Source organism: Octodon degus, unplaced genomic scaffold, assembly GCF_000260255.1.
Source record: "Octodon degus isolate 3935 unplaced genomic scaffold, OctDeg1.0 scaffold00112, whole genome shotgun sequence".
Classification (NCBI taxonomy): domain Eukaryota; kingdom Metazoa; phylum Chordata; class Mammalia; order Rodentia; family Octodontidae; genus Octodon; species Octodon degus.
Window position 1 is genome coordinate 9,300,405 of NW_004524688.1, and position 25,876 is coordinate 9,326,280.

At 43.1% G+C, this 25,876-nt stretch overlaps 1 pseudogene; it reads left to right on the top strand.

Moving 5' to 3' along the window:
• Positions 1 to 8,549: 8,549 nt before the first annotated feature.
• On the top strand, positions 8,550 to 8,886 carry LOC101582350 (annotated as a pseudogene).
• Positions 8,887 to 25,876: the final 16,990 nt, after the last annotated feature.

The following is a 25,876-nucleotide window of genomic DNA, read 5'->3' on the forward strand; positions in this document are numbered from 1 at the left end:
GCACCTGCCTCACACACCACCCCTTGCCTGACAGGAATTCCAGGCATGTGCCAGCTCTCCCAGCCCACTCCTGAAAGTGTCTGAAACGAATCTAGCTGCACGGGGCATCAGAGGAGAGCCGTGCAGACATTCCCGGGCTCACCATGGCGTTTCACCCTGAAAAACCTATTGTCAATTGAACCACTGGAACTCGGAAAGGCATCGAGTAGTGCCGGTTTCAGAACATCACCACTCTGCACGCTTACATCATCCAACACAACTCCTAGCTTACAGTCTCCATGTATTTCCCGTGAATGTTGTATGGAATGCAGAAAACAGAATGGCTAAGCAGATATGCTTTCATACCATTGTAGGGAGGAAAAAGTGGTTAAGTCAGACAATCATCAATCAGGAACCAGGGCCGGCCAGATAGCTTAAGGGCTGGCCAGATAGTTCAGTGGACTAAAGCGCCTGCTTCAGCAAAGCTCAGCAGCCAGGGTTCGTTCCCCAGCCTGCCCTGCAGGCCCTGCCCCTGGGGCCTGGTGAGACTGCGGTTGAGACTGGGTGTGGTGGTGCATGCCTGTAATCCCAGCACTTGGGAGGCTGAAAACAGGAGAATCACTACAAGTCTGATCTACATAGTAGACCCTGTATACCCTATAGACCCTGTCCTAAATTCATAATAAATAATCAGGGACCACCCATGTGTAGGGAACACACAGCTTACCTTGCAGATCTTTTTTCCCCCAGATCCTATTATCTTCTTTCTCATTAGGTTCCCTCTATAGTAAATCCCACTTTCATTCCAGTCAATGCCTCAAAGCATCCAGGCAAAAGCAAAATGACAGCAATGACTTTCAAATTGAGGAGAGTGGTGACATACACCTGTAATCCCAGCCCTCTAGGAGTCTAAGGCAGGAAAATCAGAAGTTCAAACACAGCTAGGGCATCTTAGTGACTTAGTGAGACCCCCATCTCAAAATGAAAAACAGAAAGGGCTGGGCTTGTAGCTCAGTTTAAAAGCTCTGGGTTCAACCCCCTTGTTATGGCTTGTGTCTAGATGACCCCTCCCCCCAGTGACAGGCAGTCATACATGGGACTTGTCAACGGTGGCTGGATCTAGAGTATGTGATGCTGGGATCCAGGGTGTGTGATTACTAAATTAGCCCACCAACAGATTTGGCATAGTTCTTGGTAGGATTAAGGGTGCCCCACACTGCCCCAATTTAAGGATGGGTAGCCTGGATAAAATATAAGGGCCAGAAAAGGGTTGTCACTTGTTGCTTGCTACTGGGGACCTTCTGCCTGCCCTGCTTTGCCATGGCCCATTTCTCCTCTGCTGGGCCACTTTTCCTTGGAGCCAACCAACTATGAAAGTAAACCTTGGGGCTGGCGAGATGGCTCAGTGGTCTTAAGCACCTACTTGGAACAAGCTTGGCAAAGCACAGGGACCGCGGTTCAATCCCCCAGCACCACATGCCAGCCAACCCCGCCCCCAGGTGGGCTGAGCTGGCCACACACACACACACACACACACACAAAATAAATAAATAAATAAATAAATGTTTAGAAAGTAAACCTTACCTCCTTCAACTGTGGGTGTGGGGTATTTTGTCTCAGCAATGAGAAAAGTAACTAAGACATCCTGGTACAAAAAAAAAAAAAAAAAAACCAGCCTTTGAGAGTACTGCTTTTGCTTAAAGAGTGTCCCTAGCACGAAAGACAGGTTAAGTTAGCTGACAAGCAGGCTGTAGACAGTAAAGGCCTGACCCAGGTAGAGGCAGCAAGGCACAAAAAGACAGCACACACCCTGAGTTGAGAGCTCATTCAAACCATGTGGCTGGCAAAGCTTGAAAATGTGCAAGCCAACTGGGAGACTGGTTTATACATTTTTAAGTTTAACTGCCCATTTAAGTTTAATAGTGAAAGACTGGTTAATGATAACAATGCATTGTAAAACCTTCAGAAGGAAAGGAGAATGTTTTGGGACCTTTTTTTTTTCTTGCTGTGGCAGTTTTTAAGTTATTAGTTTTGTTTTGTTTTTAAGTTATTAGTTTTTAAAATCAATAATTTTTAATGGAAACAACTTGACCAAAACTCTGTCACAGAATTTTGAGACCCATTAAAACAAAGTTTCATGAGAAAAAATGTAAAAGCCAGTACAGGAAAAAGGATGCAAAGTAAGGATAAGTCTGGGCAGATAAGAACCCTTCTTCCCAGAAAGAGACTGGGTAGAACACGCTAAGTGAGTCGATACAACCCCTCCCTACTTCCAGGTTGGACTTCCAGAGGCTAAAAAATGCAGAGTCACCAATTTCCTTGGAACAGGACCAGCTGGGGAGCTGATTTCCTTCAGAGTGTATTGCAAAGCCTAGATCCAAATAGGTTGTTCTAAACCCACAGGTCACTCACTGGCCAATTAAAAAAAGTTCCAATCTGCTCATCTATATAAGACTAAGACAAAGGAAGCATCCCTCCTGGAAATCCCTAGACAGCTGTTTTTTTCTTATATTTCTGATAAATACTTTTCCTTTAACCTTCTTTCTTCCATAATTTGTCTTGGGCTGTGTGAGACAACAGACCTGGTTATTATGGTGACAGCCATTCTGCTAGGTGCTTGACAAAGGCTACGTGAAGGCAGCCCATGGGGGTTGCACCCTGGCACCTGCTCCAGCCTCCCACCCCTGGACCCTCAGTGTGATGCCTGTTGGGTCCCTCATGCCCACTCCTTTCCACATAGCTGTTCCCTTCTCTCAAGGAAAGGATGCCTCCTTGGGCTCCCACCCTTGCTGTTCCCTTTTTTATTAAAATTATGCAAACATTTGTGAGCTAAAATGATGGGAGATCATTGTGGGGGTCCCAGGTCCTCACAGGTCCCCAGCCAAACCAGGAGGGGGTCTCTCTTGTCAAGGGCCACAAAACTAAAGCTTTAAAGAAGCAGTCAGGCCAATTTACGCACACACACACACACACACACACACAGGCATTATGTCCACTTGAGTCAGGATATAAGACCCCCCCCCAACACTAATCAATCCATCTCTCCTCTTCCTCTGCCTCCTTGCTCCCACCTTAAACAACCACTGCCCTGCAATTGGCCCTTGGGAGTTTGTATTTCTCTTTATAGAAAGCAAGCTGCCCATAGCTGCCCATTCATGAACTAGGCATAAAAAGAGGGCATAAGGCCCTGAGTTCAAATCCCAACATTGTCAAAAATGTCAATCTATTCTGTTATGTTCCTTTAAAGATGGCATATAAGTCAAGTTCCCTTTCATCTACCCCCTGGGTTTCTTCACTTCTCCTCACCTCCAGAGGCCCCTCAACATCCTCCAATAGTACCAATTTGGTCTATGTCCTTTCAGTTGCCTTAAAAGACTTTCCCATGTGTCCATACATATTTACACATATGTGTTCTAAAATACATGAAAGTGGGCCTTCCAGATAGCTCAGTAGATTAAAGAGCCTGCTTAGGCAGATGCAGAAATCGGGGTTTGATCCCCGATATGCCATGATAGCCCCGCCCTTGGGGTGGGGGGGAGCGTGCTGAGATGGCGATCAAGACGGCCTGGTGTGTGCCTGTAATCCCAGAGCTTGGGAGGTTAAAAACAGGAGGATCACTGTTTCCAATCTGTATAGTGAGATCCTGTAGACTCTGTACTAAATACATAAAAAAAAGAATTGTAAGCCACTTAAAAATAAAATACATGAAAGTATCTTATGATTTTTTTAATGATACAGTAAAAATTATTCCACATCATGCTTTTTTCACCCAGCACTACCTTAGGTGTGTGCACCCAGGGTGGGGCCAGCACGGCATGTCGTACCGGGAATCGATCCTGGGTCCTTAGCCTTGCATAGGCAGACACTTAGACCACTGAGCTATCTCCACAGCCAAGCGCTACCTTTTAAATCAAGCCATATTTGGTTTATTACCTCTTATTCATTTCATCTGCCAGTAAATAGGCTATCATTATAATCTACTAAATTATCTGCCCATCAATGGAAACTGTTTTGTTTTGTTTTTTTAATTTTGTTATTTGTTTTATTTTGTTTCATTTTTGAGGCAGGATCTCCCTCAGTTTCCCAGGATGGTCTTGAATTTACGATCCTCCTGTCTCAGCCTCTCAGGTAACTGAGATTGCAGGTGAACACAACCACATGTGGCTTCGCTGGACACAGGAATAGCAAACGTGTTCCTGTTATTTTTTAAACGTTAAATTTGGATACTTTGTATAAGCCTTTCTTGGGCACACACTTACTGTGGAGTTATAGTGGTAGAATCTGTAGGTTTGCCCTTTAATCGATCACTACCAAATTGCTATCCCAAGTGGCTCCAAGGCTGACATTCTCCCCAGCTTGGGACAAATATGAACTTCCCACAGTCTCCAACACCCGTGTGAAATCTAAAGCTGGGTGGCCCTTGGGTCCCACCACTGGTTTACCTTCGGGTCACACATCTGCTTGTGCTGACTAACTGGCCCTTGGAATGTGAATTCTGACTTCCGGGTGGACATCCAGGATTACAGAGGGGCACCACCAAGCCCAGCTAAATACTTTTTTTTTTTTTTAAATGAGCTAAGGAGGAACTACAAGTAGAAATTACAAAGTACTTAGAACATAATGAAAATGAAAGGGCCACACCTTGAAACCCATGGGATGATAAAGAAAGTCACTCTTGAAGGGAACTGTTGTCCCTCCATATGTGGCCTCTGCCCTTCAGCCCTGACCTCTTTTCTTCCTAAACAGAGAACATGGTTCGAGGTCTGGAGGCTGATGACATTCTGCCTGCTAGCCACGTGAGTGGAACACATGTGTATGGCCCTGAGGAGCGCATTCAACCCCCATCAAGTTCTGGACAATATTCTGCTGCACTCTGAGCTAACAACTGTCCGGCTCGGTGTCCCCAATGCCTTCTGGGAAATGCCCCTTTCATATCTATCTTCCTTTCTGGGTATTGACCTATTCAGATTTTTCTCTTTCTTTCTGGGCCAATTTTGCTAATAGATGTTGTCTTTTGAAGAGTATCTCTTTCATCAAAGTTTTCAAACGTAGAAATATTAAGTTGTTCCTAACCATGTTTTTTCATCCTGACTTAAAAGACCACGCTCATGTTCCTTTGGGCCTTCTCTAATTCTGAGGGTGTTTATTTGTGTCCTATTTTTTTCTTGATATTTCTTGCTGATGGACTGTTATTCATCTTTTTAAAAAAATTAATTAAAAAACCTTTATTTTTTTTCTGTTTTTTGACTTGTTTTCAGTTTCAACAGTTTCTGCTTTTGTTTTCTTTCCCCCTGTTTTCTTGGGTTTATTTTGCTGTTTTTCTTACTCTGATTTCAGAAATGGACAGCTTCATTCTTTAATTTTACATCACCCTTCTTTTCAAATGAACACATATGGAGGGACCACAGCTCCCTTCAAGAGTGACTTTCTTTGTCATCCCATGGGTTTCACGGTATGGCCCTTTCATTTTCATTATGTTCTAAGGACTTTGTAATTTCTACTTGTAGTTCCACCCTAGTTCATTTTTAAAACAAAAAAAGTAGGGGGGCCGAGGAGATGGCTCAGTGGAATAAGTGCTTCCCTGGCAAGCGCAAGGGCCTGAGTTCAACCCCTGGCTCTGCCAAAAAAAAAAAAAGTATTTAGCCAGGCTTGGTGGTGCCCCTGTGTAATCCCTGCACTCATTCCATGAGTTTGAGGCCAGCCTGGGTTACATAAGTGAGTTCAAGGCCAGCGTACACTACATAGCAAGACCCTCTCTCCAAAACCAAGTCCTCAATCTTACCGTATTGGAACTCACTAGCTTTTTCTGCTATGATTCATGCTTCTGTCTTTTCTCAATGTAATCCCCTACTTTACATTCATGAGTGTAAGGAAAATCCTCGGGTATTTCTAGAGGCTTTGCTGCTTTGCCTTTCACTTCCAAATTCATAGCTTTCCTGGATATTTTTCCAGTATACTGGAGGTGGAAGCCAGGGCTTCACACACTCACCTATACGCCCAGAACTGGACTTGATTTCATTTCATTTTTGTCTTATTTTTCATCACAAAGACATTGGGTAGTCATTTCACAATCTTACAAAGGCTCTCCTCTCCCCACTACCCTGCAGCATTCCCTTCTGGAAAACCAGAATGGGCAGACATGCTTTCTACTCCAGGCTCTCTTTCCTATTCCATTTATGTCCTTCTTGTCTTTGTGCAAATCCCACCATCTTCATGTTGTAGCTTTAAAATAAATCTTGATATTTAGCACAGTGAGACCTGCTACTTTGCTCTCCTCCAAGCTTCACGGCTGGGCTCAGCCCTTCATCCAAGTACAGCATTCAGCATCAGGCCATAGACTTCTGTGGACATTCTGTTGGAATGTTTTTATGTCACTGAGATCCCAGCTTGGGGACAATTATCATCTTTACACTGGTGGATTCTGCACCCCTGGACTCTGCTATATTCTTCTGGGGCAGGACATGAGCATACTACTTGGACCCCTGGCTGCCTAGGAGTCCCCTTGCAAAGCTGAGCGGGAACCATGCTCCCTGCAGGCTGTTCCCACCCCTTGCTGGGCCCCAGGCTCCTGCAAAAGATGCTGTGGGCTCCAGGCTGCCACCATGTCCCAGGCTCCCCCTGGCTCCTGACCCTCCCTCTGTCCGTATGAGTATTTTTCTCAATAAATCTCATTCTCATCCAAAGCCGTCTTGGCAGCTGTTCCTTGGTGCAACAACCAACACACCATCCACAGATCTAGACTTTATGCTTTTTTAGAACTTTTCTACACTAAGCGTTAGGCTGAAAGTTAGTTATTAGCAGTATGGTCAACTTCCAGCTAGTTAAAAAGCAAAGTGTATTTTCCACTTAAGCACTAGGCCACCCTCATGCTTGAAAGTGGCCTGTGAGTCTTGTCTAAAATGAATTGTCAAAGATGCAGAGAATCAAGATATGATGCCAGTTCTTTGAGGTGTTAGGACCCAACCTCCTGGCAACAGCGGTCTAACACATCTAGTGGTGCATTTGCCTGGTAACCCACACCTGTGAGTAGACGTGGCGCATCCTCCCTGCTGAAGGGAAAGCATTTTCCATCTCTTCTCTTGGGTTCTAACCAGAGGAGTATGGCTGAAGTGGCTGTGGTGTGACTCTAGAGATCCTTCATGTCTGCTCTTGCCTGTTGGGGGACTACACCATCTCCTCAGGGTGAAAAAGCCTGAGACGAAAGACCTGATTTCCACCGCGGCCCCAGCTGAGTGGACCAGTGCCAGCTGCTCTGTCACTGTGTGAAGCCAGGTGCACACACCAGAGCCAGCAGCCACGTGTCCCCATCTCTCTCCAGAGCCACTGACAGCATTGCACTGACCCTTTCCTTTAAGCTGCCAAGTTTTTGAGGAGGTGTGTTAAGCAACAAATATAACTAAAATTTGTGTTGTTTTGCGAGTTTTTAAAATTTTTCTATTCTGTTTTGAAAACAATAGCTTGCAAAAATCGTTCACACTAGACTTGAACTCATTATGTAGCCCAGACTGGTCTCAAACGCACAGCAGTCCTACCATCTCAGCCCGCCAAGGGCTGGCATTGCAGACGTGTGCCACCGTGCCCACCTGAGTATCTTCCCCCCCCCCCTCATTTTCTGCTTGTGGCTGGGGAAATGACTTCTATATTTTGACTTTTCATTCCTAAACCACTAATTCTAGTAATCTCCCTGCAGATTCTTGCAGATTCCCCATGATACATATGAACTGTGAATCATGGTGGTTTTGTTTCTTCCTTTCCAGGCCTTTTGTCACTGGTTCCCTTTCTTTCCTTCTGGCACTGGCTGCCATCTCCAAACCAGTCCCGATTTACAGTGTCCCAATGGCGTCCTTGTCCCTGTCTCAGAGGAAAAGCTTTCCACATCTCATCATTAATGGTGCTGTTTGTTGTAGATTTTTTTTTGTAGATATGTTTTATTTAAAAAAGAAATCCCCCTTCCACACCAAGTTTACTCAGAATTTTTAATCCCGTGTGGATTGGATTTCATTAAACTTGTTTTGTATCCACCTACCTATAGATCACAAAATGAGTTTCATTCTTCATTTTGGTTTAACAGGCTGATTTTACCATACTAATGAAGCCTATATCTTTAAAATAAACCAAATTTATTCCTGAGATGAAATTTCCTTCTCTTATTACTGGCTTCTGTTTGCCAGTGTGGTACTGAGGATTTTTCTATACCTGTGAGTGAGACTGACCTATCATTTTCCTTTTTTGCAATTTTCTCATTCAGTTTTGGAATCAAGATTATGATTACTAAAAAAAAATTATGATTACTTTATTTAAGTGGAAAAATAGTTCCCTTTCTCTTTTCTGCAAGATTTTTACAGGATTAGGGTTGCTTTTCCATAACTACTTGGTAAATTTTACTCATGAGAAAATCAGAAACAAAAAATTTCTTTAGTGGAAAGCTTTTTAATTACTGATTTCACATAATACTTGTAAAACTATTCAGAGCTCTCTTCTCCTATATTAATTAACATTGGAAATTATGTTTTGTGAAAAAAAGGTCTATTTTCTCTGATTATTCAAAGTGATGGGGCTCTCGGGTCAAGATGGCGGGCCGCCCGGCTGTTGCAGCATCAAGCCAGTGGCTGGAAGGTATTCGGAAGTGGTATTACAATGCTGCAGGGTTCAATAAGCTGGGCTTAATGCGTGATGATACAATATATGAAGATGAAGATGTAAAAGAAGCCATAAGAAGGCTTCCAGAAAACCTTTATAATGACAGGATGTTTCGCATTAAGAGAGCCCTGGACCTGAGCATGAAGCATCAGATCTTGCCTAAAGAGCAGTGGACAAAATATGAGGAGGATAAATTCTACCTTGAGCCATATCTCAAAGAGGTTATTCAGGAAAGAAAAGAAAGAGAAGAATGGGCAAAGAAGTAATCACTTAATGAAGTCTGTGAAATGCAACTGTCTTCAAAATATTTTTATGAATATGGTTGACCCTGAAACAGTTCAAAAGTTATCTGGGTTGCGGATACCATACCTTAAATAAATGCCTGTTTTATTCAAAAAAAACAAAGTGATGGGCATAAATTCCTATTATTCACTTATTTTTCTTATCTATAGAATTGGTAATGATACTTTTATGCTTATTTTCTGTTAACTTTTCCCTTAACTCTTTGATGTTTTTTATACTTTCGTTGGGTTTAATTTGCTGGATTCTTTCCCTAATGTCCTGAGTTGTATATTTGTTTCGTTGATTTTTCAGCCTTTCATCTCTGAGATACTGGAGTAAGAACAGGGGTTCAGTTACATCCCTTTTGTTTGTTTTCGTAGTGCTGGAGATTGAACCCAGGCCCTTAACACGCTCTTCCAGTGGAGCTACACCTGCCTCTCTTCCAAGATCTGATATGCAGTTTTCTTATTATAATTATTTGCAAATATTTTCTATTTTTATGTTTTTAATCCATTGAGTATTTTTAAGTGTTTAAATATTAAATCTTTATTTATTTTTTTTCAAATCAAATTGGTAGGACAGTTTCAATAATTAACACATTGCATACTCTCTTCCTAGTGGTTAATTGCTGTACAAGATGCAGGCATGATGTCCTATTTAGAAACACTATTAGAACAAATCCTTCTATTCATTAAGAGAATGTAACTATATATCTATCCTAACCATTTTGAATACACAGATAAAAAATGGACATTCATCTGTATCCCCTTTTTTGTTTAGTTCCGTGATTTGAATATTATAGGTGTGTTAACTCAGCAAAATATTCTAAAAGAGTCCAGTAGTCCATCATAGTATTGGGTCTTCTGCTTGACTGGCAGTGTCAGAAATTGTTGACCTGAGTCCCCTACAGCTCAACATAACAGCATGGCTTTACTTCTTATACTTCATTGAGTATTTAGAAATGTATTTATTGACTTCCAGACACACACGGATATCCTGATTTGCTTCTTGTTATTGACTTTAAGCAAATCTAGATTCCAGTAAGAGAATATTCTTTATGCAACTCAATACACTGAAATTGTTTCGTGATCAGGACATGGTCAACTTTTTAAAATAGTTCATGCTTGGGCCGGCGAGATAGCTCAGCAGACTAAGCGCCTGCTTGGCAAGCGCAGGGACTGGAGTTTGATCCACGGTACCACATGCTGCACCAGCCCCGCCCCCGGGGAATGCAGAGCCCGCCACCAAGTTCAGGCGTGGTGGCATACACCTGTGATCCCAGTGCTGGGGAGGCTAAAAACAGGAGGATCACAACAGTCCGAGCTGTATAGTGAGACCCTGTACCAAATACGTACATACATACATAAGTAAATAAGATGGTCCAGGCTCACCTGAAAAGGCTATGTACTCAGCACTCCATGCTCTGTGTATCCCTATCAACTTAAATTTTCTAATCATGCTGTTCAAATCCTCCATATGTTGGTTGATTTTTAAAATCTGATCACCCTACCTGTTACTAAGGGAAATGGGCATGATGCTTGTGTTTGTTTCTTTTTCCTTGCTTCCTTACCTGGTTTCCAGGGTGTTACTGGTTGAATATAAACTATCGGTTTGCCCTGGACGTTCCTGGTGAGCTGACCCGTGTGTCTGGCCGTGATGTACACGTTCCCATCCACTGGGGCTGATGCTGTGACTCCAGCAGCTTCCTTTTACTTGGCACGTATCAGCTACATCTCATCCATCATTTTACTCTCAGCTTTTTAATTTCTGCTGAAGAGATCCTCTCGTACATGGGTTTTTGTGTCTGGGATGATGATCTTTGCTTTTTAATTGGAGCAATCAGTCCAGGTACACTTAGTGTAATCCCAAATGTGTTCAGTTTTAAATCTACCATCTTACTAAATGCTTTCTAGCTTTCCTCCTCATCGGCATTCCTGTTTTTGTTTTGTTTGTTTGTTTTTTGTGCCTCCTTAAAAGACTGATTGCAAGACGGGGGAGATGGTTCAGTGGAATAAGTGCTTCCCCAGCAAGTGCAAGGGCTTGAGTTCAATCCCTGGTTCCACAAAAGAGAGAGAGAGAGAGAGAGAGAGAGAGAGAGAGAGAGAGAGAGAGAGAGAGATTGACTGTATTTTATTATGCCATCTCCTTCCATTAGCTTGGATGAAATATTCTCTTTTACTAATAGTTAATAAACCATAAAATTGCAACAGGTGTATCAAAGTCAAATACAGTAACACCTTGGGTCACAAATGCTTGTTTGCAAATTAAAAAAATGGTTCACAAAATTTTGCTTCTCTTAGCAAACTCTGCATCAGGTGACAAACATGACTACGGCCATCTTCCCCAAGATAGTCAAACAAAAATTAAGTTTGCAAATGGAGATGCCTTGGTATTATTTGGCATTTTTACTTGTCTCCAGGATAATGCTTTTATCTTACCACACTTACGTTCCATACACCCCTATATGTATTATTTTATAATGAAGCGATCTACCTAGTGGTGCAAGACAACCACCTTTTCGTTCTGCAGGTTAGGAAGTTGGAATGGGCACAGAGGGGCCCTCTGACCCCTACTGCAAGGTGTCGGGGTCCCGAGCTGGGAACAAGCCTGGGGGAGGGGCACTTTGAGGGGCTTGGAGTCATTCGAATGCTGCACACAAGCCTTCTCGCTGCCACCGGGCATAGACCAGAACCCAGGCTGGGCTGTCGTCCAGCACCCTCGCTGATGCCCTTGCAGGGGCTTGCCCAGCTGGCCGCCGGGATGGCTCACAACCCAGAGGCAGGGGGAGAGCGTGAGTGTGCCAAGCAGGGAAGCTGCACTGACTTGACCTGGAAGCAAGGTGGCGTTACTGCATTGCATCATGAGCCATGCAGGTGCCAGCGAAGGAAACACAGACGCCCACCTCTAGGTAGGACAAATGTCAGTCACGTTGTAAAATGAGCCCGTGGGTTGGGAGATATTTTCGTGGCCTTGTTTAGAAAATACTATCTGCCTCAGCCCTCCCCCAGCCTTACGTCCTCTTGGAGTTGGGAGTACTTAAGCCATATATATGTAATTTTATCCAAGGGATATTACATTTCAAACTAAAATAACCAACCTTTATTTTAATATTTCCCTTAATAGTAGAGAGGTATGGCTTTCCTGTGCTCACTTGTTTTTTGAATTAAAAAGGTCACACATGCACTTCACAAAAAAAATGTATCATATAGAATTTAAAACACAAAAGTACTTATTGTTCAGCTCCAACAACCACTCACGTCTCCTCCCATGTCTTCCTTTAAAATTGTTATTGCAATAAACACACACAGCACGAAAGCAGCTATCTTAGCCATTTTCCAGGGCACCATTCAGAGGCAGCAGGATTTGCCTCTAATTTGGTCTCATCACTCTGAAGCATGGGATGAATCCCAGCCCTGGCCTGATAAGGCTGTCTGGGAAACAGCAGGTGTTCATAGGTGGCCTTACCCTGGGATAGTTCTTTGTCTTGGTGGATAGCAGGTGCCTAAGTGTGACCAGGTGTCCTTCTCTCAGAAACCTCCTCTATACCAGTAGATGTTCTTATGGCCCTCACTTAACCAGCATCTACTTTATTCTGGCCAGAATAGCCATTCTTGCAGACACGCTGACGGGGAGGACAGGTGTAAGGGCAGGTGTATGGTCAGGCAATACACAGAGAAGGGAAATAACAGAATCAGGCTATTGCCTACAGATCCCAGAGAAAAGAAGGGCCTCTGCCCGGGCTGGTAGGCAGTCCAGAGCCAGTGGAATGTCCAACCAGGAGGTAGGGAAGGGAAAAGAGAGAGAAAAAGAAGAGAAGGGGAAAGAGACAGAGACAGAGAGGGTGAAAGAGAAAAAGAGACAGAGTCAGAGAGGGTGGGAGACAATGACAGATAGATAGAGGCCCTTGAGGACTGTGCCTTTATCGAAGCCCCTACTATACCCCATAAACCTTCCAGCAGGGCCATAGAATGCTGGCTTAGAGAAAGCACACTGCTATGACTTGTGTCTAGATGTCCCCCAAAGCTTCATGTGGTCACAGATGAGGCTTTGCCAAGGTGGCTGGATCTAGAGTGTGTGAGGCTGGGAGCAAGGGTGTGTGATTACTAAATTAGCCCACTGATTGGTGTGGCATAGCTCTGGGTGTGGATAATGGGGAGGGTCACCCAGGTGTGAGTGCTACCTACCTCAAGGGCATGTAGCCTGGGTAGAATACAAGGGACAGAAAAAATAAGCGCACTGTCATCACTTGCTGCATCTTCCCTGCCTTGCTGCCTTCTGCCTTCCATGAATGTTTTCTCCCCTGCGATGTCCCTCTACCATGCCACCCTGCCTTGAGTCCTCTACAAACCGTGAGGACACAATAAACCTTCCCTCCCTTTACATCAGGTGACGGACATTTGTCTCAGCAACAAGAAAAGTGACAAAGATACACACCCAAAGGTCCTTGATGCTGTGCTTCTGCTTGGTTGGATGGTGGTCAGTACTGTAGGGGGTTGGATTTGGGCCAGTATGGTTAGGGACATGGTTTTATATTGTGAGGGAAGGGAAGTTTTAATGAGGTACAATTTGACAACGTATGATGAGTTTCAGTACAGTTTTTTTGTTGTTGTTGTTGTTTTTTTGTTGTTTTTTTTTTTTTTTTTTCAGAACCGGGGATTAAACTCAAACTCAGGCCCTTGTGCTTGCCAGGGGAGCACTTATTCTACTGAGCCATTTCCCCGGCCCCTGTATGATGAGTTCCAAACAACTATGTCAGCCCTAAAGTGGATCCTGAGGCGGCAACCACAGAAACAAACTTGGGATAGGTGATATTAAATGCAATCACAGTGCTAGATGTCACATAAGACATGTATAGCAGGCTGGTGATGGGGCAGTAAGAGGATTCATGAACAGTCAAGGAATATAGAAAAGACAAGAGTTTATTTAGATCAGAGGACACCACCAAGAGTGAATTTTTAAGAGAGGAATCACACCATCAGGGTAAGAGGTTTGTTTTTTTTTAATAAGGGATTAAAAATGTGGCGGAGGGTGTGAGCTGGTGAATACAGCAATCTCAGAAATACATTTTCCACGGTGTCTTGTTCCTTGTTAACCTTCCAAGGGCACCTACTTGTCTTGTCACTAAAGTTGTACTTCAGAGGGCCAGCGAGATAGCTCAGGGACTAAGCGCCAGCTTAGGCAAGTGCAGGAACTGGGATTCGATCCTTGGCACCACATGCCACACCGCTCCCACCCTCAGGCACGCTGAGGTGACCACCAAGACTGGGCATGGTGGTGCATCCCTGTAATCCCAGCACTGGGGAGGCTGAACACAAGAGGAGCACTTAGTCCGAGCTGTGCAGTGAGACCCTGTACCAAATGCATAAAATAAATAAATGAAGGTGAACATCCGAGTTGCAAATTGGCAAGGTCACTTCCATCCACAGAAGCCCCTGTAGTTTTATATAAGGATATCTGTTCCCCATTACTCTTTGAGAGAGGATGGGTCAGGGTTCACTGGGGGGAATGAGTGGGTCTTGTAATTATTTTCATCCTAGATTATTTCTACTCACCAACAGTGCAGTGCCTTACGACTGCCTGTAATGTGCTGGGCAAGATTCCGTCAGCATGAGACTTTGGTGGTTTGAGCTTTAGCCCCTTTGTTGTCCCATTCCCATCCCATTAAACTGAAACTCCACAGTCGTTTAACAGTGACTCTCTACCTCCCTCTCCCCAGCTCCTGGCAATCACAATGCCACTGTCTATCCCAATGATTTTGACATTCTGAGTACCTCCTGTAAGTGCAATCAGACTTTTTGTGGTTTCTTTCACCTAGAAGAGTGTCCTCCAATTCACCTCGCATAGCCTGTAGCAGAACTGCCTTTCTCCTAAAGGCTAGATGATATTTCCTGTCTACATATGCCATGCTTTGCTTACCTACTCATCCCCGAACAGATCGATTTCACTGTCATGACTGGAGCTACTATGACCTGGGGTGCGCAGATATTGCCTGGAGAAGCTGCTCTCAGTTCCTTTGGGTGTCTACCAGAAGCAGAACTGCTGGATCGTACGGTATTTCTATGTTTGACTTTTTTGTGGGACTTCATTACTGTTTTCTGCTGTGATCGCATCATGTTACATTCCCACTGACAGTGCACAAGGGTTCCAGCATCTTCACATCCTCGCCAACAATAGTTATTCCATTTTTTGTTTTGATTTGATTACTGATCCAGTCACCTTGCTTACAGCTCTATTCAGATTTTCTATTTCTTCGTGAATTAGTCTGGAGAGGTTTGTCGTTTCTAGGAATTTGACCACTTCACCTAGGCTATCTGATTTATTGATGTATAGTCATGAATAGTGGAGTCATAATCCTCCTCCTCATTTCTGTTCGCGTCAATCAGAAAATCCTCCTTTTGTTTCTGAGTGCAGTATTGGAATCTTTCCTCTTTTCCCTGGGGTCACCCGGAGAAACATTTGTCAACTTTGTTGCTGTTCTTTTCAAAGAACCAACTTCTGGTCTCCCAGATTTTCACTTCTTGTTTTTCTCTCCCTTCTCCCTGCTCTAATCTTGCTTGTGCTTCTGCTAGCTTTGGGTTTAGATAGTTCTGTTCACTGGTTGTCAGATTATAAAGATAGCGCTATAGTTTAGGTCTGCAAATATCCTCCAAAGGCCCATGTGGGGAAGCTTCTGTCCCCAGGTCCTGGTGCCCATGGGAACTGGTGAAACCTACAAGGGGCCAAGCCTAGTAGGGGGGGTCTCTGAGTTATTGGAAGCGCAGCCCCTTCCTCCTGTGGCTGTCTTCTGCTCCCTGGCCATCAGGGGAGGATTTTGCTTAGCGCATGCTGCCTCACCACTAGCCCCAGAGCAGCAGGGCTGATGAACCCCCCAAAAAACTTTGAGTCAAAATACACCTTTGTTCTTTATAAGCCTCATCTCTCAGGGATTTGTTAACAGAAATGTAGGGCTAGCATAGGTCACTGATGATTTTGCTCATTTTTTAAAAGATAAGTGTATATAGCTATCAACTTCCTCATTAGCACTGTTTTTGCTACATAGCATAAGTTTTATTTTATTGTGCTTTTATTTTTATTTGCTTCTATCTTCGAATTCCTGCTGTCATGGTTTGGGTTTTTTGCAAAGTGAACAATACAACATAGGGCACATAGGGTAAGATTATTTTATAATGAATCACCTGAGAAGAATCAATTTCTTTTCTTTTATTTTGTGGTATGGAGGATTGAACTCAGGACCTTGCGCCTGCCAGGCAGGCCCTTATGCTGCTGGGCTATCTCCCTGACCTCTAACCCCCAAGAATCATATACAAGGAGTGCAAGAAATCTGTCCCCACACTAAAGACTAAAGAATCCAACTATGGGCCTGGAGTTTAATATCTTGCATGAGTCCAGGTAAAAACTTAGAGTGCGTAACAATGCCTTCCACAAGTTCAAATAGAGCCTAGAGCCCACAACTATGTCTCATGCAAGCCCGCTTCATGAATTCGTGCTGGGAAGGTCAGTGGTGCAAGCTAGAAAGTCTGTGCCGGCAGGATGGAGGATGTGTGCCAGCAGGCTGAGGGATCTGAACTGGAGCCAGGAAGCAACGCTCAAGGTAAGCACCAGAGCTCTCTTGAAAAGTACCGCAGCTGTCCTCAGCAGCAGTGAGGTCCTGAGCTTCTCCAAGGATGAGGAAAGCCGAGTCCCCATCAGGAAAGCCAATGAGACAAGCTTCTCCAGGAGACTGAGCAGTGCACCATCTTCCCCTCTGGAGCCAGGAAGCGACGCTCAAAGTGAGGACCAGAGCTCCTCAAAATGAACCAAAGCCATTCTCAGGGACAACGAGGACCCAAGATCCTCCTCCAATGAAAACAACCAAATTCGCCAGGAAAGCCAGCCTGACAAGGTCCACCAGCATAATAGCTCAAGAGAACCAGCAGCTTCCAACAGCTTCTCCAAACAACCTCTCCAATTCTGCTTCTTTATTTGTTCGTTTGTCTGGGGTTCTGTTTGTTTGTTTGTTTTCTTTTCTTTTTCTTTTTCTTTCTTTCTTTCTTTCTTTTTTTATTTTAGGGAAGAGTCCACCGGGTGTTCAGAGTCTCACTACTAGATCGGACTCATAGTGATCTGCCTGTTTACAGCCTTCCAAGAGCTGGGATTGCAGAAACATGCCACCACACCCAGTGTCAATTGGCGTCTCAGTGCGCCCCAGGGTTGGAGCTGACACAGCAGGCCCGGGGATCAAACCTTGGCCCCTGCGCCTGCTTGCAGTCACTTTAATCCACTGAGCTATTTGGCCGGCCCTACTCCAGTTCTGCTTCTTATGCTGCTGGCAACAATACTGAGGTGGGCCTCTCGCACCCAGAGCCACCCTGGTTCAATTCAACTGGGTGTAACAGGTTGACCACAAGTTGGTAATCCATCACACCCTCCTTTGACCCATTGCTGGTTTTGTAAATTTGCACAATTTTGTGAAATTTTCCATCTTCTTTTTTAATAGATTTCTGCCTTCATCCTTTTATGATCAGAAAAGGTACTTTCTAAAATCTTCTAAGACCCATACTCTTGTTTCTCTTCAGATTGTGTAACTCTTTCACCTTTTACTAAAATCTTCTAAGACCTAACTAATGACCTAATATCAGTCTGTCTTGGCAACTGTCCCGCATGCATTTGAGAAGAGCATTGTGCTGCTGGTTCTGGGCGGGGTCCTGCATGCTTCTCATACTCATCCACCAAGTCGATCAGCTGTAGCATTTAAGTCCTGTTTCCTTCCTGTCTTCCACTGGGGTCTTCTTCCCACTACTGAGAGTGAGGTTTAAGGTCTCCAGCTATCATAGAGCTGTCAATGTCTCCCTTCTCAGTTTTTGCTTCAAATATGTTGATGGTGTGGTAAATGCATGTTTATAATTCTTATCTCTTTTTTAAAAATGAATGTTTATGACTCTGACATCTTCTTTTGTTTACATTTGCAAGCATGCAGTGTCCTTGTTTGTCTCTTATGGATGCTCTTCGTACTGGAGGTTTGTTTCTCCGACAGCATAGCCACCCTGCCCTCTGTTGGTTACTGTTTGCACGGGATATCTTTTCTTAGCCTTTCACTTTGAAACTATGTGTGCTTTTGGATCTAGAGTGTGTCCCCTGTAGGCAGAATATAATTGAAACATGTTTTATCCAATCACTGGCTTTTGACTGGAGACCTTAATCCATTTACATACAAAATATAAGGCAGGATTTACTCCTGTGTTTTATTATTTATCTTCCATATGACTACAGATTTTTGTGCCTTATGTGTTGTGTTGCTGTCTTCTGTATGTGTCTAGTTGAATTTCTTTGCGAGGGGAATGTCAGAAATCAATCTCAGGTCCTTGCACTTGCCGAGTAGGCTCTCTTCTTGTGCCGCTGAACTATACCCTGAGCCAAGTCTGGTTGAATTTTTGCATGAAGTGTTTCAATTCCTTTCTCACTTACTCTAGTGTGTGTCCTACAGCTATTTGCTCCATGGTTATGGTGATTATAGTTAAAATATTAAAGTTATAAAATTCTAATCTGAATTTGTACTAGTTTCAATAACATAAAAACTCTGCCTCTTTACAGCTCTGTCCTCACCCCACCTTCAGTTGTTGATGCCACAAAATTATATGCTTACACATTGTGTCCCAAAAAATTGATACCAATAATTCTTTTAAATGTATTAGTGTCTTAGATCATCAGAGAAAGCTGTTCAGTTACAAAATTATACTCATACTAACTTTTAGACCACTAGTTTTAGAGTCCCTTAGTCTCTTTTTTTTTCCATGATTTTATTGAAAAACAAATAGCAATGAGACAGTTTCAAATCAAGCTGGTAGGACAGTTCCAATAATTAACACATTGCATACTCTCTTCCTAGTGGTTATTTGCTGTACAAGATGCAGGCATGATATCCTATTTAGAAACACTATTAGAACAAATCCCTCTATTCATTAAGAGAAGTAACTATATATCTATCCTAACCATTTTGAATACACAGATACAAAATGGACATTCATCTGTATCCCCTTTCTGTTTAGTTCTGTCATTTGAATATTATAGGTGTGCTAACTCAGCAAAATATTCTAAAAGAGTCCAGTAGTCCATAATAGTATTGGGTCTTCTGCTTGACTGACAGTGTCAGAAATTGTTGATAAGTGTCCCCTATAGCTCAACATAACACTATGGCTTTACTTCTTATATAGTTCAACATAACTCTATGGCTTTACTTCTTATATAGCTCAACATAACTCAACATAACACTATGGCTTTACTTCTTTACTTCTTCGTCTTTATACTTTTCTGCTGATTGATTAAGACCAAGATAAAGCAAGACCTATGCAACAAAAGTTTTAGCTTTTGAATCTGATAAGGTCAGTCAAATCCCCTCAGATTTATCCTGAGATCCTTTACCTCAGATTGTAGATCCTTTAGATCCTTTATCAGTGTCAGCCATGTGGATGAGTCACGGCCATTGCTTGGCCAATGTGCTCTCTGTGAAAGCCTGAGAGAATGTTTTCTCTCCATGTGACTCTTCTTAGACACACTCTACATCATTGATCACTTTCCTCTTTGGCCCCATAATCTCCTTGATCAGAAAATTTGGGACACAGCTGAGTTACATGACATTACAGTACAAGTTCTCATATGTCTTGAGTCTTAATTGACCTTGGAAGGCTAGGGCTAAAATTTTGGCTTTCCTTGCAGCCCTCCTTTTTCTCTAATTTTGGTCTGCAAACTTAGGTTGTTAACCCTCCAGCCTTAGTCTCTTAAATTACATAGAAAACAAAATACTATTAAAATATACTCTTTTGTAATTTCTCATGTATTTGCCTTTACTGAGAACTTAATTTTTTGCAGTGGCATCCATTTATTGTCTAGTGTGCTTTTGTTTCACCTTGGAGAATTCCCTTGACTATCCCATGCAGAACAGTAACAAACTCCATGAGTATTATTTATCTGGAATATCTTAAATTCTTTCTCACTTTTGAAGAACCATTTTATTAGGTACAATTTCTGTGGCTGACAGGTATTTTTCTTTTAGCATATACATTATGGACTATATTATCCACCGCTTTCAGGCCTCCAATGTTTCTGATGAGAAATCTGCCAATCATCTTATTGAGGGTCCTTTGTGACAAGTTGCTTCTCTCTTGCTTCTTTCAAAATAAACTTTTTATCTTTGGCCTTTCAAAATTTGCTTACCATGTGTCTCGGTGTAAGTCTCTCTGAGTTTATCCTAGGGTGTTGAGTGCTATATTTATGTCCTTAATCAAATGTGAGAAGTTTTCAGTCAATGTTTCTTCAAGTATTCGCTTCACCCCAAGTGGGGAGCAGCGGAAGTCGGAAAGGAATCACGTGCACAGGATGAAGCCAGCCCAAGAGCGCGGGAGCTCCTCAAAATGTGCTGTTGCAGCCTGTTTGTAGACTGCTGAGAAGAGAGGCTGAACTTAATAAGATCTCTAGGGTATAAATATAAGCTCTACTCTTCTTGGGCAGGTCCTCTCCATTGCTCAAGAGAGAGAGGAATGCCACCTGATCCAGTTTTTTTAAAAAATCATTTATTTATTTATTATTTGGTGCAGGGTCAGCTCAGACTCGTAGTGTGCTCCTTCTTCTTCAGCCTCCCCAGTGCTGGGATTACAGGTGTGTACCACCACATCCAGTTTGTGTGGCCGGCTCACTGAGGGGCCAGCACAGCATGCAGTGCTAGGGATCGAACCTGGGTCCTTGTGCTTGCCAGGCAGGCACTTAGACTGCCTAACTGTCTCCCCAGCCCTGATCCAGTTTTTGTCTCTTGTCTGTCTTTTTCTTGTTCTCACAGCCATTGCTTTCGAGGTACAGCAAATGCTTGTGGATCTCTACAACCCCTTTTCGCTCTCTTCTCCTTCTGGGAGCCTGCAGTGTACATGTTCACATCTCTGGTGAGCTAAGTAGTCTGAAGAGCCCGGTTTGCCTCCCCTCAACCTTTTTTCTTTCTAGTACTCAGACTTAATAATTTCCATTGTCCTCTCTTCATTGATTTTTCTCTTTTCCTGCTTAAATCTATGTTTAAATCTCTATAGGAATTTTTTTTATTTTAGTTACTATATTTTTCAGCTCCAGAACATTTTTTTTAGGTATTATAGTTCTTTATTGAGATTTGATTTTTGTTTTTCTGTCATTTCCCTTTCTCCACTTTTTGTTTGCCTGTTTTCTGAGCATCTTTCCAAGAGTTGTTCCAGTCTTTGTCTAGTAGAACTGCCATCAAGTCTTTTTTGACCATGGTTTCTGTCAATTTTTTCCCTTTGAATGTGTCACACACTGTCCTGCTTTTTTGTATGCCTATGGCTTTGGTAACTAAAAATTGAACATTTGAGTCCAATAACGCTGTAACTCTGGAAATTCCTTTTCCTCAGTGTTTGATGGAATTTGTTAAATTTTTTTAATGCTATAGGTTTTCTCTGTGACAGAGATCACATGAAAGTACAAAGTTTAGTGACTTCTCCCAGGCTTTCTGGGCCTGTGTCTCTCCTCGGGCGTGTGTAGTCTCTTTCTAATTTCTCTGCATGCACAGCTGCTTTTGAATGTCTGGTCTTGAATGTCTGACTCTCCAGAGAGGAAAAAGAAAAACACAGGGAGGCCACAAGGTCTTAGCCCTTTAAGCTCTGAAACCCACTTCAATCCCAAGAAGAGAAGCTTGCGCTGCTGTGAAAGGCGGGACAACCACGACCATTGCCTTTCACCTCTGTGATCCTCCTTGTCCCTAACACTTAGAGGACGAGGTCCTCTTTGGCCACCTTGACTCCCATAAATTAATGCCATCTGCTGTGCTCAAGGAGAGCGTGGAATGCTTCCTGTCATAAGGATGAAGTTGGAAGCGGATAGCTGCTGCGATGCTGAGCTGAAATCGGCACCAGCTAGCCGTAATTTAGGGTTCCAGCCTTCTCCAAGAGGGTCAAGCCTTCCGTAGATGCGAGAGTGCCTCAAGGGCTCCAGCAGAGGGACCCAGAGTGCGGCTGCCCAGATGAGGGGACAGACCCCAGGTGCTTCCAGCCCTACCACCCCCCATATCTCTGACTATAGATATTTTAAAGCTCCAAAGATATAATTTTTAATATGGCACCATTGAAATGTATTTTCATCCATTCAAAGAGCACAGTCCAATAGTATTCCGTATATTCACAGCGTTGTAAGGCCGTGAGCATAGTCTAAGTTTGGAACAGTTTCTTACCCCTGGAAAAGACACTCATAAACAATCATTCCAGAGTCTGTTCCCCCCAACAACACACACATACACTCACAATCTCTAGAAACCTCTAATCTACTTTCTGTCGCTATGGTTTTACCTATTCTGGATAGTCCACATGAATGAAATCATACAATATGTAGTCTTTTGGGACTGACTTTGTTTGCCTGCATAATGTTTTGAGGTTCATCCAAGTCATAGCAAGCATCTGTGATATATTTCTTTTATAGGCAAAGGGTATTCCATTGTACGAGTACATCCCATTTTATTTATTTATCCATTCACTGATGGGCATTTGTGGTATTTCTTCTCCCCCCCCCTTTTTTTTACTACTTCAAACAATGCTTCCATGAACAGCTTTGTACACACTTTTGTGTGGGAACATGTTTTTATTTCTCTTGGGGATGTGCTTAAGAGTGGAATTTCTGAGTCATTGTAACTATATTTAACATTTGAGGACCTTCCTAGATATTTTCTAAGACTATTGTTTTTTTTTACAAGCAACATTCATTTAGAATTAGCACCCAATTTGCCACTTTTCTTGTTTCTCATCCATGCCTGCATCTCTACATTCCCTCTGAAATCATCTTACAATTATTATTTCTATATAAATACCTATGTTTTTATTAGGAATCAAACTTTAGATTGGGGGGGTTTGAACGCTTTGAATTAACCATCCCACTGCCTTTTGGCTTTTTCCCCTTCTGTTGAGAGCTCGTTGTGTCATGCTTACAGTTCCTTTGAGAAAAAGAATTTTGCTTTCACCCTGTAAGAAAGAGTGAGAAATATTTGTCTTTAATTTTAATGGTTCGGGGCCAGAGAGACGGCTCAGTGGAATAAGTGCTTCCCTGGTAAGCGCAAGGGCCTGAGTTCAATCCCCGGTTCCACCAAAAAAAAAAAAAAAATTAATGGTCTGTGCTCAGTGTTCTGCTTTGTATTTCCTGAGCTTCTTAAATCTGTACCCTAGTGACTTGATCAATGTGGGGAATTTCATAGCTATTTTTATCTCCTAATATCATTTGATGGTTTTTGCCCGCTCATTTCTTCTCCTGGGAGTTCCATCATAAAATATAGGTCTTTCTTACTGACACTTATAAGGATCCAGTTTGATGTGACTATAGCCTCCTTGGTCAAAATCACCATTTGGCCTTCTGGGTAGCTAAGGCACACATCCTAAGCCTTACAGGACAAACAGAACCATGAAGGGTGTCAGCCAAGAGTGGCGCGTGACCACAGAGGCCCAGACTGGTTTTATTTATGTATTTATTTAGCGGTACCAGGGATTGAACTCAGGACCTTGTGCTTGCCAGGCAAACACTTATTCCGCTGAGCTATCTCCCTGGCCCCCAGACTGATTTTAACTGACATTGGAGCTGTTACTAGTCTTTAAGGCAGGCAGCCCACCTTTGTCTAGCTTCACATATGACCCTTTCTTTCTGCCTGGGGTGTGAGAATTCACTTGTTTCTCTGCCACCCAAGACCCATCTCTATCTAAAAGCCTCCAGCCAGTTGGACTTTGTGCAATTTTTGATCTGCCTGTGTCTTTCTCTGGCCTCAAAGCACTTGCTACATTTGGTGGCAAGTTCTTATATACCAATTTCCAGAAACATCACTTTTGGGCTGGGGAGATAGCTCAGTAGAATAAGCACCTGCCTGGCAAGGGCAGGGTCCTAAATTCAATCCCCAGTACCACAAAAAAAAATCCACAGAAACATCACTTTTGTGGAGATTATGTCTTCTGCCCTGTACATATGCACTCTTGTTGCTCATACTTTTTTTCTAGATATACAAAGTGTTATTAAAAAAAATATGGTGAGTGCTGCTGCTGAGGGCTATCCAGCACAAAAACAGCTTCATAGGAACGTTATGGTATGTCCTTACCTATCTTATTCACTGGATCTGGTGCCGTGGGACTTAGGGCTGTGGCCCAAAGTAAAATGACCATGAAAGGGAAATGTGCAGCATCGACTAAAGACCTTAAGACAGTCATGACAGTGCAACTAAAGACATTTACAAAAGAGAACCCAGAACTGCATCAAGGTGTGAAGAAGGACAGGATAATTGTGCTCAAAGGGAGGGGGTCAATGTCAGCGTGTCTTTTACTATAATACTTCTTTTAAAAATTTGTGTATTTGGACAGGGTCTCGCTACACAGCTAGGACTTGTATTGATCCTCCTGTCTCAGCCTCCCTAGCCCTGGGATTACAGGTGTGCACCATCATGCATGCCCAGTCTTGGTGGCCAGCACGGCATGCCTGGGGTTCTGGGGCCAGCATAGCATGATGTACTGGGGATTGAACCGGGTCCTTAAACTTTCTAGGCAGGGGCTTAAACCACTGAGCTATCTCCCCAGCCCCTTATAATACATTTTTTGAACTTAAACATTTGTCAATCACACTTCATGTTCTTCTGATTTATCTTCTGGCAATTTGTTGATTCTTCTTTTCAGCTCTACATATTGTACCTATCCATCAGCCTCTTAGTTTCATTCATTTAGTTTTCACTTCTTCACATGGTTCTTTACCATTATTTTTAAAGTTCTTCACCACAAGTCTCAATCTTGTCTAATTTGATCTCCTTAGATATAGCAAGATAGTTACTTAAAGTTGGAGGTGACCCTACTATGAGTTCTCCCCACATTGTGAGCTTTCCTGTTGCATCTCTTTTTACTAAGCAGGACTCGAAGCCTCATGCATAGCTAATTTAGTGGCACCTCAACTGAACAACTGGGGACACACTTCCTCCGATAGGTAAAAAGAGTCCCAAATCATCCAGATCATATGGGCTTCTAATCCTACCTGCAGACACCTCTAAAGGGGAAACTCGTAGTCCTTTGCATGATGAGAATGGGTTGTGCCCCATCCTCCCATTGCAGGGCCTAGCTTGAGGCCTGCTGCTGTGGGGTGCACTTGAGGTCATTGGGCCTCTCCAGTCCTTGCACAGCTGTGAAAGATTTCAGAGAGAAAGACCTGGCCCTCACTTCCTTCCCTGTGGAATGCTTCCCTGGCACCCAAGGCAGCCTCTTGGGCTTGAGTGATCTCACTCAACAGTTGATTTCAAAATGCCTGCTAAATAACGTTCTTGGAAGGACTAACCCTGACCCTCCCATCCTACGTCAACAGCCTCTGGCCGCTGGCCCTAAATGTGACAACTCAGGAGCTTCAGAGAAGGGTGAAATTACCTGATGGTGGGGCTGGGGCTGGGGGATCTGTTTGTTTTTATAACTGCCTGCAGTATGGAGCTTTAATTCACATACCATATGACTCATCCCCTTAAAATGACAATTCTGTGTTTTCAGTATAGTCTCATGACATTCAAATCTACTTTAACCACTTTTAGAATATTTTTATCATTCTAAAAAGAATCTGCTGATCCACCAGCAGCCACTCCCCATTTCTCCGAATCACCCCACCCCCTGCACCCTGGAAATCTCCAGTCCGCTTTCTGTCTCTATATATGAGCCTGTTCTGGATAGTTCACATAAGTGAAGCCATATAATCCATGATCTTTTGGGGCTGGCTTCTTTGTCTTAAAATAATGTTCTCAAGGTTCACCCACATTGCAGTGTGTGTCCGCACTTTATTCCTTTTGACTGTGGAATAATGTTCCATTGCATAGATAGAACACATTTTGTTTATCCATTCATTGGCTGACGGACATTTAGGATGCGTCCACTTTTCTTTTTCTTGAGACAAAGTCTTCCTAGATAGCGCAGGCTGGCCTTGAACTTACTTATGTAGCTCAAGCTGGCCTCAAGCTCAC